At 45.8% G+C, this 18,000-nt stretch overlaps 1 protein-coding gene across 3 annotated transcripts in view; it reads left to right on the plus strand.

Moving 5' to 3' along the window:
- Positions 1-18,000, plus strand: part of lhfpl2a (LHFPL tetraspan subfamily member 2a) — a 205,979-nt gene that overhangs the window by 50,815 nt on the left and 137,164 nt on the right. For 2 of the 3 annotated variants that reach the window (XM_078396747.1, XM_078396746.1), the window contains exon 2: positions 3,753-3,864. The exons of the other annotated variant lie outside the window; for it this stretch is intronic. The gene's annotated coding sequence lies outside the window, so the exon portion shown is untranslated. The remainder of the gene's footprint in view (positions 1-3,752; positions 3,865-18,000) is intronic. 3 annotated transcript variants of the gene reach the window in all.

Raw genomic sequence — 18,000 nt, forward strand, 5'->3', positions numbered from 1 at the left:
GGGGTGGGATGATTCAGTTGCCTGATGACAGCTGGGAAGAAACTGTCCCTGAATCTGTCCCTGAATCTATGTTGAAAGACTGGAGCGACTAGGCTTGTATACACTGGAATTTAGAAGGATGAGAGGGGATCTTATCGAAACGTATAAGATTATTAAAGGTTTGGACACGTTAGAGGCAGGAAACATGTTCCCAATGTTGGGGGAGTCCAGAACAAGGGGCCACGGTTTAAGAATAAGGGGCAGGCCATTTAGAACGGAGATGAGGAAAAACTTTTTTCAGTCAGAGAGTTGTGAATCTGTGGAATTCTCTGCCTCAGAAGGCAGTGGAGGCCAATTCTCTGAATGCATTCAAGAGAGAGCTAGATAGAGCTCTTAAGGATAGCGGAGTCAGGGGGAATGAGGAGAAGGCAGGAACGGGGTACTGATTGAGAATGATCAGCCATGATCACATTGAATGGCGGTGCTAGCTCGAAGGGCCGAATGGCCTACTCCTGCACCTATCGTCTATTGTCTATTGTCTATCTGGAGGTGTGCATTTTCACACTTCTAAATCTTTTGCCTGATGGGGGAGGGGAGATGAGGGAGTGGCCAGGTTGCGACTTGTTTTTTGTCAGAACATTGTCTGAACAGTACCCTCCGTGGATGCTGCCTGACCAGCTGAGTTCTTCCAGCACCCTGTTGTTTTGCTGGTGCGCCTTTCTCTTATTTAACTCCTGCGTATTGAGCTTTAAACGCATCTGCACTGTTTGCCCATGTGGTAACAAGTTCCACATTTTAATGACTCTTGTGGGAGAAATAAAAGTTTGACTCGAAACTGAGTTAATTACAGAATTTTACATTGAAATGTTGCCTTGTGTTTTTTGACTTCCCTATAATTTTACAGCTGTTCCACTCTCTGAACTAAGGCATGACTTCACTGTTGGCTAAGTGTTGAAACAAAAGCCAGCTCATCACTACAGCAGTGCCAGATTTCTTAACTCTTCTACACGGTAAAGATGTTGGAAAAATTAGTTTACTATTAAAAGGACTGCTAAAAATAAATTACTAATGAGGTGGCGCAGGGATAGATTTGCTGCCTTACAGCGCCGGAGACCCGGGTTCGATCCTGACTATGGGTGCCTGTCTGTAGGGAGTTTGCACGTTCTCCCAGTGACCTACGTGGGTTTTCTCCGGGTGCTCCAGGTTCCTCCCACACTCCAAAGACGTACAGGTTTGTAGATTAAATGGCTTCGGTAAAGGTTGTAAATTGTCCCTAGTGGGTAGGATGGTGCTAGTGTACGGGGATCGCTGGTCGGCGCGGACTCGTTGGGTCGAAGGGCCATGTTTCCGTGCTGTATCACAACGAAACTGAACCAAACTAAACAGGCTACTTAATTTAAAGTGTAGGAAGGAACTGCAGATGCTGGTTTAAACCGAAGATAGACAGAAAAAGCTGGAGTAACTCAGCGGGACAGGCAGCATCTCTGGAGAGAAGGAATGGGCGACGTTTCGTGTCGAGACCCTTCTTCAGACTGGTAGGGATAAGGGAAACGAAAGGTAATTAAAGCATAGGCTGAGTTTTATCTGGCAAGAAGAGGCTGTAATGCTTAGATTACACAGGCTATGTCAGCTTCTGTGCTGTGTGTGTCCTTGCACCTCCCCTCCCCCACTGGCACACGCTCCAGAGCTGGGAAAACTGCCTGCTATGTAGAGATGCCCGCAGAGCTCCAGTGTTGTGTGTGTGTGTGTGTGAGTCCATACATTGCCTTAGCCAAGCTTGTGTGGGGACAGATGGGGACAGACACCAAAAAGATCCCTGTTCAAATCTGAAGCTCTGGTCACTTTATTTAAACACTTTTGGCCATTCATGCATGATAATAAGATTATAATCTGCTCAAATGTTGTCTCCTGTTACACAGCGGTTTTCTGACGCTGGCTGGTGCACCTCATCTATATACTAAAACGCGTTTGTTATCTTGTTTGTGACTGAACTTCAGCCAAAACGGTACACGATAGTGCGACAATTTTAGGCCCACCTTACTCACCATTGTCACTTTAGTGATAATGCAAGTAGTTTTATTGAAATCGGTCTTATATTTTTAAAGTTATTCACATTTTAAAGTTTAAAAGGAGGGGAGGGGGGAGGGGAGGAGGGGGGAAATGGGGAGTGAGGGAGAAGGGGAGGGGGGGGTTGAGGAGAGAGGGGAGGGGGGGAGGACAGGGTGCTGCACCAATGCAGGAGAGGTTTGGGCCCAACGGGGTCCACTTGGTCTAGTTTTTCTTAAAAAATCTAACAATCTTTCTGCCATTAGTTACAACTGGCTCCGATACAAAGCATTAAAAAAAAAATCTGTGGTTCTTGATAAACAGGACTGTTCATTTATAAACACAAAATGCTGGAGTAACTCAGGAGAGTTGTTGGAGTAACTCAGGACAGCATCTCTGGAGAAAAGAAATCGGGGGCTGCACGGTGGCACAGCAGTAGAGTTGCTGCCTTACAGCACTTGCAGCAACAGAGATCCGGGTTCGATCCCGACTACAGGTGCCGTCTGTACGGTGTTAGTAGTCCGCGCTATATCTCCAAACTAAACTAAACTAAATAGGTGACGTTTCGGGTCAAGCCCCTGCTTCAGACTGTGAGTCAGAGGAGAGGGGAATGTCACTTATTCTTTCTCTCCAGAAATGCTGCCTGACCCGCTGGTTTTTTGTGTCTATCTTCTGTGTAAACCAGCACCTGCAGTTCCACCCTACACTGTTACCTTATGACCAGCGATCCCCACACACTAGCACTATCCCACACACCAGGAACAATTTACAATTTTACCGGTGCCAAATTAACCGACAAACCTGTACAAACCTTTTGAGTGTGGGAGACAATAGACAATAGACAATAGAAAATAGGTGCAGGAGAAGGCCATTCGGCCCTTCGAGCCAGCACCGCCATTCAATGTGATCATGGCTGATCATTCTCAATCAGTACCCTGTTCCTGCCTTCTCCCCATATCCCCTGACTCCGCTATCCTTAAGAGCTCTATCTAGCTCTCTCTTGAATGTATTCAGAGAATTGGCCTCCATTGCCCTCTGAGGCAAAGAATTCCACAGATTCACAACTCTCTGACTAAAAAAGTTTTTCCTCATCTCTGTTCTAAATGGCCGACCCCTTATTCTTAAACTGTGGCCCCTGGTTCTGGACTCCCCCAACATTGGGAACATGTTTCCTGCCTCTAACGTGTCCAACCCCTTAATCATTTTATATGTTTCGATAAGATCCCCTCTCATCCTTCTAAATTCCAGTGTATACAAGCCTAGTCGCTCCAGTCTTTCAACATATGACAGTCCCGCCATTCCGGGAATTAACCTAGTAAACCTACGCTGCACGCCCTCAATAGCAAGAATATCCTTCCTCAAATTTGGAGACCAAAACTGCACACAGTACTCCAGTTGCGGTCTCACTAGGGCCCTCACTAGGGCTCACTAGAAGCCGGTGATCCTGGAGAAAACCCACGGAGGTCACAGGGAGAATGTACAAATTCCGTTAGCCCAGCACCCATGGTCTGGATCGAACCCGGGTCTCTGGTGCTGTAAGGCAGCAACTCTACCGCTGCACCACCATTTGATTTGAAAGACAGAGGGACACAAGGAAGAGCAGATGCTGGTTTATAAAAGCTGAAATGTCGCTTTGGAATTTCCTGCTCCTCTTGTGTTTTGATGTTGAATATTGATGTATCCTGACACATTTAATAATCAGCACATCTCTCGTCTCTTCCACCCAGGCCACCGTCTCACGAATGTTTTCACGGACGGTCTCACTGACTTGCAAATTCCGTGTTAGACGCACTAAAGTCTTGAAAGTGAACACCGCGTTCGATTGAGACGAGGAAGGAGGTGAGTGGAGGGTGTAGCATAATCTGTATTACCTGCAGATTCTATCCTTATCGGCCGCTGACAACATGGTTGAGTTTCCCTCCCTGCTTCACTGTGGACCCTCACTCCACTTAACTGGCGATGGGATGCACTGCACCTCCTGCAGGACCACCGTAAGGACAGGTCTGAGTGGAGTAGTGGCGGCACGGTAGCGCAGCGGTAGAGTTGCTGCTTTACAGCGAATGCAGCGCCGGAGACTCAGGTTCAATCCTGACTACGGGTGCTGCACTGTAAGGAGTTTGTACGTTCTCCCCGTGACCTGCGTGGGTTTTCTCCGAGATCTTCGGATTCCTCCCACACTCCAAAGACGTACAGGTATGTAGGTTAATTGGCTGGGTAAAATGTAAAAAATTGTCCCTAGTGGGTGTAGGATAGTGTTAATGTACGGGGATCGCTGGGCGGCACGGACTTGGAGGGCCGAAAAGGCCTGTTTCTGGCTGTATATATATGATATGATATGATATGATTACTCCAGAGGGAAGGCAGGAGAATGGGGTTAGGAGGGAGAGATAGACCAGCCATGATTGAATGGCGAAGTAGACTTGATGGGGCGAATGGCCTAATTCTATCTTTATGATAAAAAGCGAATGGTATGTTAGCATTCAAAGAAAGCGAATGGTATGTTATCATTCATAGGATTTGAGTATAGGAGCAGGGAGGTTTCGCTGCAGTTGTACATGGCCTTGGTGAGACCGCACCTGGAGTATTGTGTACAGTTTTGGTCTCCTAATCTGAGGAAAGACATTCTAGCCTTAGAGGGAGTACAGGGAAGGTTCACCAGATTGATCCCTGGGATGGCAGGACTTTCATATGAAGAAAGACTGGATAGACTAGGCTTATACTCGCTGGAATTTAGAAGACTGAGGGGAGTAACTGAGTCAAAGAATTTTGATGTATTTAATGGACATTATTGTGAAGGGAAATGGAATCAATATTCTGACAGGGGCCTCAATAAAACACAGTCGGAAAAAGGCCCTTGTCGAAGAAAGCAAAAAGCTATTGTGTTTAGTTTAGTTTAGAGAAAGTGCGCGGAAACAGGCCCTTCGACCCACTGAGTCCAAGCTGACCAGCGATCCCCGCACATTAACACTGCCCTGCACACACTAGGGACGATTTACAATTATACCAAGCCAAATCGCCTACAAACCTGTACGTCTTTGGAGTGTGGGAGGAAACCGGAGAAAAGCTACTCAGTCACGAGGAGAATGTACAAACTCCGTACAGACAGCACCCGTAATCAGGATCGAACCCGGGTCTCTGGCGCTGTAAGGCAACAACTCTACCGCTGCACCACATTCATTGGCTTGATTGGCCTGTTCCTGTGCTTTGGCTGCATATTGTTCCATCCATCTTAATACTTGTTGACATTTTTGTGGGCACCCTAATTATATAACTGAGAAAAAGTAACAGTCGTAAGTTCTTATTGCTCTCTGATTTGGCTGGCTGTATTGTCTTGCGACGGTCACGTTGGGTGACAAGGCACAGTCAGTGGAGCTGGAGTTGGTTATGAAGAACATAGTGTCCTCTCAGAACAATAAACCATCACTAAATGAGTTGTTGACGGAGCCCAATAAGCTCCACTGGCACTGACCCTGACACATCCTATCAATTTGAGTGATACAGTGTGGAAACAACCCCTTCAGTCCAACTTGCCCACACCCACCAATATGCCCCATCTACACTAGTCCCCCACCTGCCTGTGTTTGGCCCATATCCTTCTAAACCTATCCTATTCATGCACCTGTCCAAATGTTTTTTAAACATTGTGATAGCTTTTAAAATTCAAAACAGGAGCAATGGCAGCAGATGTTTATGGCTATCTCCCTCTCCCCTGATTCTCAGTCACTCCAAGACCCGAAACATCACCCATTCCTTCTCTCCAGAGAGGCTCCCTGTCCCGCTGAGTTACTCCAGCATTTTGTGTCTATTGTCAGGTTTGTAGGTTAATTGGCTTTGGTAACATTGTAAATGATCTCTCGTGTGCACGATGGCATTAGTGTGTGGGGATCGCGGGTCACTGCGGTCTCGGTGGGCCGAAGGGCCTGTTTCTGTGCTGTATCTCTAAACTACCGTTGACAGCTTCATTTCACCCAACATTTCATTGCCCTTCTTACAAATCTGTAGAATTCATTGAAGTCTTTCTACTTTTAGAAAAATACACAAGTTCGTTCAGGGTATTTTTGTGGCTTAGGAGTGAATCCAAAATCAATAGTTATAAACTACTGAGTGGTCAGGACAATTTCTAGAGGCTGTTTTGGCTCCATCTGTCCAGATATTAAGTCTAATGTAATTCTGCTGACATATTATGATGCTAATGGTTTATAACAAGCAGTGAATCTGCAAAACAATGGGGGTGACTTGGAGCGACAAAGAAAACTCAGAACCTGTTAAATATAATATAACCTATGACCTTGTAGGACCTGGCTTGGGGGGAATGCCGTGAGGGAGGGGGAGGGGATGGGGAGTGGGGGGGAGGAACAAAGGAGGACCCAGCGTGGGATACTTTGTATACTTTGTTGGCGCCCTTTATATGGCGACTATTTGCATACCTTGTGAATGCAAAACAAAGAATTTCACTGTGACTCGTCACATGTGACAATGAAACATTCATTCATTCATTCAATCAAAATATAATATAATAAATGGCTTTGCATTATTCAGCAAACAAATGTCACAAGCTGGAAGACTTTAGCAAAGTAGCAATTTGAGGAAATGCAAGATTCCCAAGTTTCCATTGATCCAACTGATTAGACAATAGACAATAGGTGCAGGAGGAGGCCATTCGGCCCTTCGAGCCAGCACCACCATTCAACGTGATCATGGCTGATCATTCTCAATCAGTACCCCGTTCCTGCCTTCTCCCCATACCCCCTGACTCCGCTATCCTTAAGAGCTCTTTCTAGCTCTCTCTTGAATGCATTCAGAGAATTGGCCTCCACTGCCTTCTGAGGCAGAGAATTCCACAGATTCACAACTCTCTTTGGGGAAATACAACCGCACGACCCTTTTGAACCCGGAACTTGTTTGTAAAAAGGAACATAATTGTTTTACAGACCATCCACATCTCCACCCTTATCCCACTCTTATCAATGTAGACACAAGGAACTGCAGATGCTGGCATTTTGTGTAAAACACAACGTGCTGGATTCAGGCAGCATCTCCGGTGAACATGGACAGACAATGTTTCAGGTCGGGACTCTTTTCTTCAGACCAATTGTAGTAGGGGAGAAAAGCTGGAAAAGACATGTGGGGAGGGGCAGGACAATGCCTGGCAAGTGATAGGTGGATACAGGTGAGGGGGGGGCATAATAAATATGGCATACTGTGTCATAAAATACTTGGTATTTTTAAAGGGGAGATTGATAGGTTCTTGATTAGTAAGGGCGTCAAAGGCTACAAAGAGATGGCAGGAGAATGGGATTGAGAGGGAAAGATAGATCAGCCATGATTGAATGGTGGAGGAGACTCAATGGGCCGAATGGCCTAATTCTGCACCTGTGCCTTACGAACATGAATTATAGAGCCAGATAGCGTGGATAGCCCTTCGGCCCAACTTGCCCACGCCGACCAACATGCCCCATCTACATGGTGGCGCAGCAGTAGAATTGCTGCCTTACAGCGAATGCAGCGCCGGAGACTCAGGTTCGATCTTGACTACGGGTGCTGTCTGTACGGAGTTTGTACGTTCTTCCCGTGACCTGCGTGGGTTTTCTCCGAGATCTTCGGTTTCCTCCCACATTCCAAAGACGTACAGGTATGTGGGTTAATTGGCTGGGTAAATGTAAAAATTGTCCCTAGTGTGTGTAGGATAGTGTTAATGTGCGGGGATCGCTGGGCGGCGCGGACTCGGTGGGCCGAAGGGCCTGTTTCCGCGCTGTATCTCTAAATCTAAAATCTCTCTCTCTACACTAGTCCGACCCGCTTGCGTTTGGCCCATATCCCTCTAAAATCATGGAAAATGTGAATATTGTGGCACATCTGCGTACTCTTTAAATATAAAGTGTCATCAGAAAAGACAAATTCACTGACGGGCTTAAAGGATCAGCATCCCTTCTTTACATAGACCCTACCATCTTCAGCTGCTTCATCAATGTCCTTTCTTCAGTCATCAGGTGAGAAGTAGGGCTGTTTACTGATGACTGAACAGTGTTTAACCCAAAGATACTAGAGGAACAAAATGGACCACTCCCTTGAAATCGCCTATACTGGTGTAGTACGCAAAGGAGCCATTTTAGTAGGCAAACCCTGCCGTTCGCTATGCCTCTCGCAGTGTAATCAGTGTTTTGGGGGGACAGTATGTGTGATGATACCATTAAATGCAGAATATATCTCATCAGCCATGATCACATTGAATGGCGGTGCTGGCTCGAAGGGCCAAATGGCCTCCTCCTGCACCTATTGTCTATTGTCTATTATCTATCAATTCACAGATTTTTGTTATTGTTCTTTTTAAATGTTTCTGCAAGTTTCTGCTTACTAAAATGGCGTCGTTACGTACTACGGTTTTTAGGGTCGAGTGGTCTATCTTGCTCCTCTAGTATCTTTGGTTTAACCCCAGTCACCACACCTCAGATAATGAAGCAATTGACATTCCTGCACAGCAAGACCTGGACAGTAAGCCTGAGCTGATCGGTAGCAAATAATGTTCGTGCCACACAAGTGTAAGGCAACGATGGATACAAAGTGCTGGACTAACTCAGCGGGCCAGGCAGCATCTCCGGAGAACATGGATACTAGTCCTTTCAAATCAGGACACTGCTCCAGAGTGGATTCGTCAGTTTGTGAAGTCTGGGGCAAGGTCCTGACCTGAAATGTCACCTATCCATGTTCTCCAGAGATGCTGCCTGACCCGCTGAGTTACTCCAGCACTTTATGTCCTTTTTTTTGTAAACCAGCATCTGCAGTTCTGCGTTTCTACATTTTGCCAGGTAATGTTTTTAGACGTTAGACTTCAGAGATACAGAGGTGAAACAGGCCCTTTGGCCCACCGAGTCCGTGCTGACCAGCGATCGCCTCATACACCAACAACATCCTACACACCAGGGACAATTTACAATATTTCACCGAGGCCAATCGACCTACAAACCAGTATGTCTTTGGAGTGAGGGAGGAAACCGGCACGCCCGGAGAAAACCCACACGGTCACGTGGAGAACGTACAATCACTGGCTTCGGTAAAAAATATCCGTAGTGTGTGTAGGATAGTGCAAGTGTACGGGGATCGCAGGTCGGCGCGGACTCGGTGGGCCAAAGGAACCTTTCCCGCACTGTGTCTCTAAACTAAATTAAACTAAACAGTCGCAGTTCCATGGGACTTTATCTGAAAGCCATTAGCCGGTGTTATGTGGAGATTCGTAGCAAGCCCTTTTCCTGCCGCAACCAGTGTGGGGATTTTAATACTATAATTAGTCCCGTAAAGGTTTTGCTCGGAACAAAAACATCAGGGGCCAAGGATGTTTTCAGTTATTTACGGACAGAATTTCCCATTGTGACCTTTCTAAAACAAGTACAATAGCCTGTCACTGTAAATATTTTGATATACCAGGTATTGTTCCTGGCCTTCACATTCACAGACTAACACAATGCATTATTGGTGAAAACACTCCACGTTGCTTTATCTAATTCCTCCTTTTTTTTTTTGTCTTTTCCTGGTTCTGCCTTAATCTCCAGAGTTACTTATCACAGGCAAGACAATTTAGTTCACACACATGTCTATGGGTGTTCTTGGTGAATAAACCGGTCACACCCAGTGTGCTACTATGCAGTTCAGTCCACTCCGAGCGAGTTTGAGGAAGAAGGGTCTCGACCCGAAACGTCACCCTTTCCTTCTCTCCAGAGATGCTGCCTGTCCCGCTGAGTTACTCCAGCTTTTTGTGTCTGTCTTCAGTAGTGAGTTTGGGTTTGCCTTACTATCCCTCGAAACTCTCTTTCCTGTTGGGTGCTAGAACGTAGTTGCAGTGTTGACAGGACGCATTGTCCACGTAGCAGTCTTTCATCTGCAAGACTCCAAGTGCCACCCATTCCATTTTCGTTCTACCGTTGAAGACGTGAATTGGACAACTGTGCCGTTTAGTCATAAGTTGTAGGAGCAGAATTAGGCCATTCGGCCCATCATGTCTACTCCGCCATTCAATCATGGCTCATCTATCTTTCCCTCTCAACCCCATTCTCCTGCCTTCTCCCCATAACCCCTCACATCTGAAGACAGGGTCTCGACCCGAAACGTCACCCATTCCTATCTCCAGAGATGCTGCCTGTCCCGCTGAGTTACTCCAGCATTTTGTGTCTACCCCTGACACCTGCACTGATCAAGAATCTGCCAATTTCCACCTTAAAAATGTCCACTGACTTGGCCTTCACAGCCGTTTGTGGCAAGGAATTCCACAGATTCACCACCCTCTGAATAAAGAAATTCCTCCTCATCTCCTTTCTAAAGGTACGTCCTTTTATTCTGAGGCTGTGGCCTCTGGTCCTAGACTCTCCCACTAGTGGAAACATACTCTCCGCATCCACGCTATCCAGCTATTTACTATTGAGGGCATGCAGCGTAGTTTTACTAGGTTAATTCCCGGAATGGCGGAACTGTCATATGTTGAAAGACTGGAGCGACTAGGCTTGTATACACTGGAATTTAGAAGGATAAGAGGAGATCTTATCGAAACGTATAAGATTATTAAGGGGTTGGACACGTTAGAGGCAGGAAACATGTTCCCAATGTTGGGGGAGTCCAGAACAAGGGGCCACAGTTTAAGAATAACGGGTAGGCCATTTAGAACTGAGATGAGAAAAAACTTTTTCAGTCAGAGAGTTGTGAATCTGTGGAATTCTCTGCCTCAGAAGGCAGTGGAGGCCAATTCTCTGAATGCATTCAAGAGAGAGCTAGATAGAGCTCTTAAGGATAGCGGAGTCAGGGGGTATGGGGAGAAGGCAGGAACGGGGTACTGATTGAGAATGATCAGCCATGATCACATTGAATGGCGGTGCTGGCTCGAAGGGCCGAATGGCATCCTCCTGCACCTATTGTCTATTGTCTATCCAGGCCTTTCACTATTCTGTATGTTTCAATGAGGTCCCCCCCTCATCCTTCTAAACTCTAGCGAGTACAGGCCCAGTGCCGTCAAACGTTCACCCACTAATTCCTGGGATCATTCTTCAGCTCAGGAGGTGAAATTTTGCACTTATCTAACTTGTACCTTGTGGTTATCAGTGTTCAGGCATTCTTTGATCTGTCCTGATGGCATGCAGTGTTGGGTTGTTCTGACAGATTGCATTCTTTCTTCATTCAAGCAGCTGGCAAATTATCTTTCAAGACTGATAGCTTCCAGCCGAGCCCACTGCTGACAACTTCCAGGCATTCCACGTGCTTGCTTGCATCTGTGTCAGCAACGTGCAATCGAACCTCAATCCACAGAGACGCTTGGACTTATAACACCCTATAGATTGTATAAAGTTAAGATATAAAGGATTCATTGAGGCATTTCAGGGTGTGAGAAAGCTAATGTTTAGGAAGGTACTGCAGACACTGGCTTACAGCAAAGATAGACACAAAATGTTCAAGTAACTCAGCGGGACAGGCAGCATCTCTGGAGAGAAGGAATGGGTGACGTTTCGGATCGAGACCCTTCTTCAATGTCATGCATTCCTTCTCTCCAGAGATGCTGCCTGTCTTGCTGAGTTACTCCAGCATTTTGTGTCTATCTTCTGTGAGAAAGCTAAATTGGCCAATTAAAATGGTACAATTTCCTGCTGTTATAATGTCACACTTAATGTTGTGGTGTGAACTGCTCCTAGTTCACCAGAAGGAACTAATGTCAGTTGCCTTTCCCAGGCTAAGATCCTCAAAATTGAAGTTGGGCAGACCACAACCAGACCTAGACTCACGAGGTGAACACTGTATTCCATAGAACATAGAACAGTACAGCACAGAAATATTCATAAGCGATATGGGCGGCACGGTAGCGCAGCGGTAGAGTTGCTGCTTTACAGCGAATGCAGCGCCGGAGACTCAGGTTCGATCCTGACTACGGGTGCTGCACTGTAAGGAGTTTGTACGTCCTCCCCGTGACCTGCGTGGGTTTTCTCCGAGATCTTCGGTTTCCTCCCACACTCCAAAGACGTACAGGTATGTAGGTTAATTGACTGGGTAAATGTAAAAAATTGTCCCTAGTGGGTGTAGGATAGTGTTAATGTGCGGGGATCGCTGGGCGGCGCGGACTTGGTGGGCCGAAAAGGCCTGTTTCCGCGCTGTATATATATGATATGATATGATAAGAGCAGAATTAGGCCATTTGGCCCATCGTCTACTCATGTCTGATTTATCTCTTCCTCCTAACCCCATTCTCCTGCCTTCTCCCCGTAACCCCTGACATCCGTACTAATCAAGAATCTATCTATCTCTGCCTTAAAAATATCCCCTGACAGCCTCCTGAGACATGCCTGATCCACAGAGAATTTTCAATATCTTCTATTGATAAATAAAGCTTTGTTTTCTTTCGTTGTAAAAAAAAAGTAAGTCTGGAGAGAGGATTAAGGTGTGGGAAATAAAATTGCACTGCGTTAAGATGTCCAATTTGTACTAAAAACAGGATTTTTGGATTTTTATTTTAGAGATACAGCGCGGAAACAGGCCCTTCGGCCCACCGGGTCTGCGCCGCCCAGCGATCCCTGCACACTAACACTATCCTACACACACTAGGGACAATTTTTACATTTGCCCAGCCAATTAACCTACATACCTGTACGTCTTTGGAGTGTGGGAGGAAACCGAAGATCTCGGAGAAAACCCACGCAGGTCACGGGGAGAACGTACAAACTCCGTACAGACGGCGCTCGTAGTTAGGATCGAACCTGAGTCTCGGGGCTGCATTCATTGTAAGGCAGCAACTCTACCGCTGTGCCACCGTTACGCCTAACTAATTTGGGAACTTGTGAAATGCAAAGAAGGTGGTTTGCTGATTTTTTGTATGACATGCAATATATATATATAAACGTGGCGCAGAGTTGCTGCCTTACAGCGCTTGCAGCGCCGGAAGCCCGGGTTCGATCCCGACTGCGAGTGCCGTCTGTACGGGGTCTGTACGTTCTCCCCGTGATCTGCGTGGGTTTTCTCCGAGATCTTCGTTTTTCTCCCACACTCCAAAGACGTACAGGTACGTAGGTTAATTGGCTTGGTGTGAGTGTAAATTGTCCCTAGTGTGTGTAGGATTGTGTTAATGTGTGGGGATCGCTGGTCAATGCGAACTCGGTGGGCCAAAGGGCCTGTTTCCACGCAGTATCTCTAAAACTAAAACTAAAACTAAGATATGTACACACACATATATATATATATATATATATATATATATATATATATATATGTATAGATATACAATATAGATGTACATTACAAAACACACACACACACACACACACACATATATATATATATATATATATATATATATATATATATATGTATGTGTGTGTGTTTTGTAATATACATCTATTTTGGGTGTGATGTTTAGTGCCAATGTCTGACTTGATTGCTGTCTTCACTCCCCTATGCATTGAAATCTTCAAATTTGCCCGACTCATCACTCAGTCACATTATTGAAAGAATCCTTGTGCTCTCTTCACGAGGGAGATTGTACAAGCTTTACTGGCTGGGGTTATCTTGGAATCTTATTCTGGAGAACAGCTGCATTGCTGAATGTGGATTAGTTTTATTATCGTGCGGCTAGCAGTCATGATTATTGACAGGATCTTTAATCTTTCAGTTTGAGGATGCCATAGATCAAGATAAATGCAGAACTTTTAACATCATCTTCTGTACCATACACCAACAGTGTAAAAGTACTGACAAAAATCAGCGCACAATGGTAAATCATCACTGCACTCCACCAGGAAGCAGACGTATGGAAATAAAACCATCATTTATTGAGCGGTTTGCCCAATAATAAGACATGCACAATCTCGGAGCCAATCTCATTGCCTCTCTGAGAATGGAAAGATGCCTTATTTCTGAGGACTATTTTCTTTCCCTTCAATCTACCAATTGTACTTGAGTTTGGCTTGATTGTATTTAGTTTAGTTTTCAGTTTAGTTTGGAGATACAGCGTGGAAACAGGCCCTTCGGCCCACCAAATCCCTGCACATTAACACTATCATACACACACTTGGGACAATTTACAAGCCAATTAGCCTACAGACCTGTATGCCGTTCGAGGGTGGGAGGAAACTGGAGATCTTGGAGAAAACCCACGCGGTCACGGGGAGAACGTACAAACCCCGTACAGACATCACCCGTAGTCGGGACCAAACTCCGGGTGTTCCGGTTTCCTCCCACTCTCCAAAGACGGACAGGTTTGTAGACTAATTGGCTTTGGTAAAAAAATTTGTAAATTGTCCCTCGTGTGGAGAATAGTGCCAGTGCATGAGGTGATTGTCATCGGTGTGGATTCGTTGGAACGAAGAGCCTGTTTCTGCGTTGTATATCTAAAGTCTAAAGTCTTACCAGGAGGCATAGGCTTGAGGCCAGGGGATACAAGGGGGGGAAGATTTAATAGGAACCTGGGGGGTAACTTTTTCACACAAAGAGTGGTGGACGTATGGAACGAGCTGCCGGAGGAGATAGTTGAGGCAGGGACTATCGCAACGTTTAAGAAACATTTAGACAGGTACATGGATAGTTTAGGTTTAGAGGGATGTGGGCCAAATGCAGGCAGGTGAGACTAGTGTAGATGGGACATGTTGGTCGGCGTGGGCAAGTTGGGCCGAAGGGCCTGTTTCCACGCTGTATGACTCTATGTCTCTTCGACCATGATTATGAATGTATCTCAGCAAGACTATCATGAGCTCTGGGATGAAGTGGCTCTAGTAAACCCAGACTGGACATGGGTGAGTAAATCCAAGTCGGTATCTCAGTCACATGCTGTCTGAGACTGCAGATCGAGACTGTGTGTTAATTAATTGGATTGGATGTGTCCTTTTAGTGAACAGGATGCACCTGGGCTATTTTCTACAATGCTGGCTGGATGCCAAAGTTAAAGCTATACCAGGGTAACTTGGCTTGAGGTGAGTTCTGGAATTCAGGTCTTCCCTATGACAGCTGAGGCTGATTCCTCGGCCTCTGCAACCTTCACAGCTCCCAGCTATTTATTGACACGATAAAGAGGGAATTAGATTGACAGAAGACTGGCTTCAGTGATGGCGGGGGGGGGGGGGGGGGGGGGCTGGTGGTTTAGGAAGGAGCTGAAGTGGATCATCTACTTGGCACCTCTGTTTGAACATAGTTGTGAAAGCTTCAGACTATTCTCCAGCGCTCTTGTGGGCCCCACCGTCATAGAACACAGAGTGGCACAGTGGCGCAGCGGTAGAGTTGCTGCCTCATGGCACCAGAGACCCGTGTTCGATCCCAACTACGGGTGCTGTCTGTGCAGAGTTTGTATCTTGTCCCCCTGACCAGCATTGATTTTCTCCAGGAAGCTCTGGATTCCCACACTCCAAAGACTGACAGGTTTGTGGTCGAATTGGCTTGGTGTAATTGGAAGTTGTCTCTAGAGTTTAGGATAGTGTTAGCGTGCGGGAATCACTGGTTGGCGCGGACCGGTGGGCCAAAGGGCCTGTTTCCACGCTGTATCTCTAAACTACACTGTATCTCTAAACTGAATGACACATGGCAGCAATTGGCCCTTCGGCCCAAAATATCTGTGCTGGACATGATGCCATGGTCGACTCTTATCTGCCTGCACGTGATCCATATCATTCCATTCCCTGCATCTCCATGTGCCAAAGATGTTGATGGCCGGGAGACTTTTTTCGCCTGTTAGCTGTCTATTTTTCCACCCCATTCTCAACGCTTCAAAGAAATTGTTTGATCACAAAAGGAGGCCATTCACCTCATTAGACAAGTCCCTGTTCTTTGAATAAGAAAATAACTGCAGATGCTGGTACAAATCGAAGGTATTTATTCACAAATTGCTGGAGTAACTCAGCAGGTCAGGCAGCATCTCAGGAGAGAAGGAATGGGTGACGTTTCGGGTCGAGACCCTTCTTCAGACCCTGTTCTTTGAATGATCACTTTGGTTTGTCTCAACCCTCTTGCCTTTTCCCCCAATAAAGGAAAAACTTTTTTTTCCCCGATTTAACTAAGTTTACAATTTCTCGATACCTACACCTCACGCTGCTTTGGAAAGCCTGCCAGCATAATCAAGGACGAATCTCATCCCAGACGTTCTCCCCTCTCCCATCGGGCAAGAGGTACAGAAGTGTGAAAACGCTCACTTACAGATTCCCAGCAGTTATCAGGCAACTGAACCATCCTATCAACAACTCCAGGGCAGCCCTGACCTACCATCGACCTCATTGGAAACCCTCGGACTATCTTTAATCTAACTTCACTGGACTTTATCTTGCATTAAACATTATTCCCTTTATTCTGTATTTGTAAACTGTGGACGGCTTGATTTTAATCATGTATAGTCTTTCCGCTGACTGGATTGCACGCAACAAAAAGCTTTTCGCTAGTCCCCAGTACACGTGACAATAATAAATTAAACTAAACAAAACTAGGCAAGTCCCTGTTCTTTGAGTGATGAGTTTTTGCTTGTCTCACACCCTTGCTTTTTTTCCCCCCAAAAATAAAAACTTTTTCTCTTTTCACTGATGTTTTAAATTTCTTGACATTAAATAACATTCCACCATCTGCTCAGAACTGGAGAAAGATATTGTGCTGAGTTTAAACCGTAATTGAAATTGGATGACATTTACCTAGCTTTTAGCTCTATTTGGGAAGCCCAATAACTCCGTGCAGTAATTTTTCTCTCAACCTTATCAACTTGTCTTAATTGCTTCCAGTATTTGTACATGTGAAATCTCAGTTGTCTTCTGTTCAAACGTTTCTAATTCCTTCAAACACAGTGAGTGGCTTCACAAACTGCTCTGGATACTGTTTAATGATTTTGGTGGTGCCTCAAATCCAAAGACGTACACGTTTGTAGCTTAATTGACTGGTGGAATTGTAAAATATTTTTAGCTTAGAGTGCAGAAACGAGTCCACTGGCCCACCGAGACCGCGCCGACCAGCGGTCCCTGTACATTAACACTATCCTACTCACCAGGGACTATTTATATATATTTTTAAACTGAAGCCAATTAACCTACGAACCTATACAGGTACATCTTTGGAGTGTGGGAGGAAACCGGAGCACCCTAAGAAAAGCCGCACAGTCACAGGGAAAATGCATAAACTCCATACAGACAGCACCCGTAGTCAGGATCGAACCTGGGACACTGCTGCTGTAAGACGGCAACTCTACCGCTGCGCCACCGTGCCACTCTAATTGTCCCTAGTGTTTAGGGTACTGGTAGTACACGGGGTGATCGCTGGTCAGAGTGGACTCGGCGGGACGAAGGGCCTGTTTCCGTGCTGTATCTCTAAAGTCTAAATCATAGAAACATAGGAAATAGGTGCAGGAGGAGGCCATTCGGCCCTTCGAGCAAGCACCGCCATTCATTGTGATCATGGCTGATCGTCCCCAATCAATACCCCGTGCCTGCCTTCTCCCCATATCCCTTGATTCTACTAGCCCCTAGAGCTCTATCTAACTCTCTCTTAAATCCATCCAGTGACTTGGCCTCCACTGCCCTCTGTGGCAGAGAATTCCACAAATTCTCAACTCTCTGGGTGAAAAAGTTCCTTCTCACCTCAGTTTTTTAAATGGCCTCCTCTTTATTCTAAGACTGTGTCCCCTGGTTCTGGACTCGCACAACATTGGGAACATTTTTCCTGCATCTAGTTTGTCCGGTCCTTTTATAATTTTATATGTTTCTATAAGATCCCCTCTCATCCTTTTAAACTCCAGTGAATACAATCACTTTCCTTTTACACTTGTACGCTTGGTGGCAAATATTGCCTCACCTTTCTGTGCAAATAATCTGCTGTTCGAATATTGAACTTTGACGGAATTGGGAAAGGAAACGTAATCTACTCTGGCAAAACAAGCTGGATGGGAAAGTGATCTGTGTGAGGAAGACACAGGAATGCAGACAGATTCAGTGGGAGGACAAGCAGGTTGCAGATAATGTAAAGGACGTGGGGAAAAGACAATTATTCACTTTG

This window comes from Rhinoraja longicauda, chromosome 3, assembly GCF_053455715.1.
Source record: "Rhinoraja longicauda isolate Sanriku21f chromosome 3, sRhiLon1.1, whole genome shotgun sequence".
NCBI lineage: Eukaryota > Metazoa > Chordata > Chondrichthyes > Rajiformes > Arhynchobatidae > Rhinoraja > Rhinoraja longicauda.